This window comes from Oncorhynchus gorbuscha, linkage group LG09 (genome assembly GCF_021184085.1).
Source record: "Oncorhynchus gorbuscha isolate QuinsamMale2020 ecotype Even-year linkage group LG09, OgorEven_v1.0, whole genome shotgun sequence".
NCBI classification, from domain to species: domain Eukaryota; kingdom Metazoa; phylum Chordata; class Actinopteri; order Salmoniformes; family Salmonidae; genus Oncorhynchus; species Oncorhynchus gorbuscha.
The window spans coordinates 62,303,871-62,308,809 of record NC_060181.1 but is presented as its reverse complement, the minus strand read 5'-3'; positions in this window follow the sequence as shown (position 1 = coordinate 62,308,809).

The following is a 4,939-nucleotide window of genomic DNA, read 5'->3' as shown; positions in this document are numbered from 1 at the left end:
CCATACAGGATAAGCCATGAGAATAGAGTGTATGTACACACGTGTACTGTCTCCTCCTTGTAGATGGTAGCAGGGTCAACAGCTCGTGGCTCGGGTGGCTGAGGTCCTTGATCATCCTCTGGGTCTTCCCGTGACACTGGGTCCTGTAGAGCAGGCAGTGTGCCCACTGTTACGGATACAGTTATCCTGTGTGTGTGTGTATCCTGTGTGTGTGTTTCTTTTCTCTCCTTCTCCCCTCACAGATGAAAATCATCACTCCCCAATCAGTCAACAATCAATCATCAATCAGAAGACACACCTCCTCCTATTTCCTGACCTATCACAGTTCCTTCCCCATGGTTTAAAAACCCCATCATTTGTTTGTTCTAAAGCTCAGCTCAATCTCTCTGTAAATGCCATGTCTGTAGGTCTCTGTGTTTCACTCTCGCTTTGTGTCTTAACCTCTCTTTTGTTTAAAGCACCTCCATAGCACTTTGTCATCACCTGTGAGTATTATTTTTGGTTATGGTGTTCGTTTGTTTGCTGGTGGGAAAAGGGGAAACCAAGACAAGTCGCCCATGGGCATACACTACCCGTAGGTGAACTTTGTTAAATACACTAGGTAGAACTGGGCGGACCACCCACTGTATTTTTGGTTAGTTAGTTAGCTGTTAAAGTAGGCTAGTCTAGCTTAGGGGTGTGTTTTTGTATATTTATTGTTTCTTTCCTTGGGTCCAGCTCAGCCCCTTTTCCTGCTCCCCCCACTACCGTGTGTTTATATATAAACCTAGAGTTTGACGGTAGATTTCTGTTGTCGTGGTTATTTCGTGCACAATTTTTCTTTGTCACAATAATAATTTGCATGAGTTATGTTACGGGTCTCATTACCATCCCCCCTAGACTGTCGGGCCAAAAGGGATTCGTAACATAAGTGGGGGCTCATCCGGGATCTGTCATAACTGACACCCATGCCGCTCATGTAGATTGTTGTAGTGGTATAGTTCAGTGTTGAGCGTCATAGCTGAAGTAGCATTAGTGTTTGCTATTTTCTTTGGCACTTGTGAAGTAGTGTAAAATTACTACTTTTGATTTGAAATCCTTTTTGGATGACCCTTTCGTGGGAGGTTTTTGACAAATGTCGTAGAGTTGATTTAATGACCTTGGCTGACCATTATTCAGTATCGATTCCGCAGAGTTTAGTTAAGGCGGAGGTTAAACGGCTAGTATTAAATGTATTGTTGGAAGAGCAGGTGCTTGTGTTACCGCTGCCTGAGCCTACTACCCCTGTAGGGGATGTTGCTGCTCCTGTAAGCCCATTGGTGTCTGATAATGAGGGCGAGGCTAAAACACCAGCCACATTGTCCCGTTTTGATCCACTCTCCCCACTGTCAAATGGTGATGCCAGGAGAGATGTCCGTTTAGCACAGTTCCAACTGGAGGTGGAAGAGAGAGCCCAAATTAGGCAAGAGACTCTCCAGTTGGAGATGTGTAAAATAGAGGCAGAAAAAGAACGAGAACAACGGCATTTGGAGATGTGTAAAATTGAGGCAGACAGAGAACAAAGGCAGTTGGAGTTCAAAATGCGCCAGATGGAATTGGAGGCAGAGACAGCGAGGCTAGCCTCCGGGCCTACTGTGCCTGTTTGTGAGCCGTCCTCACCTACTGTGTCCTCAAACACGTTTGACATTAGTAGGCAGATTGCCTTAGTACCTTTGTTCAGAGAGTCAGAGGTTGACTCCTATTTTTGTGTATTTGAGCGTATAGCCGTAGCATTGAAATGGCCTGAAGAGGTATGGTGCCTATTACTTCAGTGTAAATTAACTGGTAAAGCCCAAGAGGTTTTGTCAGCGTTACCTCTGGAGGACAGTTTGAATTACGAAGTGGTCAAAGCTACTGTTCTTCGTGCCTATGAGCTTGTGCCTGAGGCATACCGACAGAGATTTAGGTCTCATAGAAAGTCTTCTAGTAAGACTTATGTGGAATTTGCTAGAGACAAGGGAAATCTGTTTGATAAATGGCATGCTGCTAGTAAGGTAACTGATTTCAACTCTCTCCGGGAGTTAATCTTGTTGGAAGAGTTTAAAAATTGCTTACCCAAACGCATTGTAGTTTACCTAAACGAACAGAAAGTATCCTGTCTGGCAGAAGCGTCTGTGTTGGCAGACGAGTTTGTGTTGACGCACAAGAGTGTGTTTTCGGCTCAAACCGAGAGTAGAGCCACTGAGTTTCCTACCTTTAGCCCTAGTCGGCCAGCAGTAGTATGTCAAGCACGCCAGAAGAATGAGCGTCCATGTTTCTATTGTCATAAAGTAGGACATATGATTAATGATTGCTTCCTGCTTAAACACAAACAAGTGATGCCTCTTCGTGCCAAGCCACCAACAGGTGTTGCTCTAATTCGTACGGTTGTGAGGTCTGCAACAAAACAGGTGCCTCAGGGTAACTGTAGTTTGAAAGACCCAGTCCCCGACCGCCGTTATGAACCATTCATTTGAGGGGTTTGTGTCCCTAACGAATGACGAAGCGTCTCAACGACCGGTTAAAATCCTTAGAGATACTGGTCCGGTGCAGTCGTTTATATTGTCTGATGTGTTGCCCTTATCTGACGATACATACTGTGGTTCCAGTGTGTTAGTGCAGGGTATTGAAATGGGTTTTGTCCCAGTACCATTGCACTTTGTAAATGTACACTCTGAGTTAATCAGTGGAATATTCAGAGTGGGGGTACGCCCTATGTTGCCAGTGAAATGTGTGACCTTTATAATGGGTAACGATGTTTCCGGAGGAAAGGTAGTACCCGTATTGGAAGTATTGGATAAAAGTGACCACTCTCTCTCGAATGAGCTGGCACAGAGTTATCTACATGTGTTCCCCGCTTGTGCTGTCACTCGTGCTCAGGCTCTACAAGAGGGTGACGAGATAGATTTGTCGAACACTGTACTGTTCAAAGAGTTTGATCAAGAAGATGGATTGTGTGATACCTCTGAGAAGCTGATCACCTCTGACAAACAGCCCAGGAAAGAATCAAAGAACGTTGAACTTATTGCTGATGCAATACAGTTACCAGTCACTCGTGAGCAGCTGATTGCTAACCAAAAGGTTGACAACAAGCTTGCTAAATGTTTTTCTAGTGATGTCTCATTGGAAGATGTGAAGAAGAAGAACGTGGCTTACTTCATTGATGGTAATCTCCTCATGCGTAAATGGAAATCCCATGTTGACGCGGATGGAGATTGGAATGCTGTTTACCAAATAGTGATTCCTACAGCCTTTCGACAAAATGTGTTATCCCTTGCTCATGATCACCAGTGGTCTGGTCATTTAGGAATCACAAAAACTTATGATCGGATCCTTCGACATTTTTTTTGACCGGGTTTAAAACAAGATGTGGCTCAGTTCTGTCGGACATGCCACACATGTCAGATAACAGGAAAACCAAATCAGGTTATTCCTCCCGCTCCTCTTTGTCCCATACCTGTCATAGGTGAACCATTCGAGAATGTGGTGGTTGATTGTGTCGGACCGTTACCGAAGACAAAATCGGGTAACCAGTTTTTGTTAACGATAATGTGTATGGCTACAAGATACCCCGAGGCCATTCCTCTGAGAAGGATTACAGCCCCGGTAGTGAGTAAAGCCTTAATAAAATTCTTCACGACATTCGGGTTACCTAGGGTGGTACAAAGCGATCAAGGAACCAATTTCCTATCCAAGCTCTTCAGGCAGGTGTTAAAATCCTTGTCAATTACGCACCGTGTGTCAAGCGCCTATCACCCAGAGTCTCAGGGTGCACTTGAAAGATGGCATCAGACACTGAAGTCTATGCTACGTAAATATTGTTTGGAATCTGAGAAAGATTGGGATGAGGGAGTTCCTCTAGTTTTGTTTGCTGCTCGTGAAACTGTGCAGGAGTCCCTAGGTTTCAGCCCGGCTGAACTGGTGTTTGGTCACACAGTGAGAGGACCAATGAAAGTCCTTAAAGAACAGTTCTTGTCCCAAGAGTTGTGTACCAGAGATGAGAATGTGTTGGACTACGTTAGTCGCTTTCGTGAGCGCCTACACCAAGCTTGTGCTCTCGCAAAGGAAGCTCTGTCTTCCTCACAGAGGAGCATGAAAAGACACTATGATAAAGAGGCTGTTTCTCGTCCACTACAGCCAGGTGACCAAGTACTGGTGTTATTACCTGTTCCAGGATCTTCACTGTCAGCTCGTTTCTCGGGTCCTTATTTAATTGAAAAGAAAATAAGTGAAACTGACTATGTGCTTCAAACTCCTGATAGACAACGCCAATCTCGTGTGTGTCACATTAACATGTTGAAAGCTTACCACACCCGACCCAGCACACAGTTAGAGAGTTCAAAAACAGAGGAAGGTACTGCTGTCCCCTCTGCTACTACTGCTATGATAGTGGACTGTCATATTGATGATGTTGATGGCTTGGAGTTGCGCAATACTCAGCAGCAGTGTGTTAGATTGCCCAACTCAGAAATGCTGCTGTCTATCCAATCCGGTCTGGTTCATTTAACGGATGGACAGGCCAATGATATTGTGAGGCTACTACACAGTTTTCCATGTCTCTTTAATGACATTCCTACTCGCACAAATGTGTTGGAACATGACATTAATGTTGGAAATGCTACACCTATCAAGCAACACCCATATTGTATCAACGCTTCCAAGAGGAAGATAATGAGGGATGAGGTGAGATATTTGTTGGAGAATGACCTGGCTAAGCCAATTTCAAGCCCTTGGAGTTCTCCTTGCATTCTGGTTCCTAAACCTGATGGTACGTCCAGGTTATGTACGGATTATCGAAAGGTAAATTCTGTCACAATGCCAGATTCGTTCCCATTACCCCGACTGGACGACTGTATCGACACTATTGGTGCTGCTAAGTATGTAACTAAGTTAGACCTCTTAAAAGGTTACTGGCAGGTTCCGTTAACTTCACGTGCTTCTG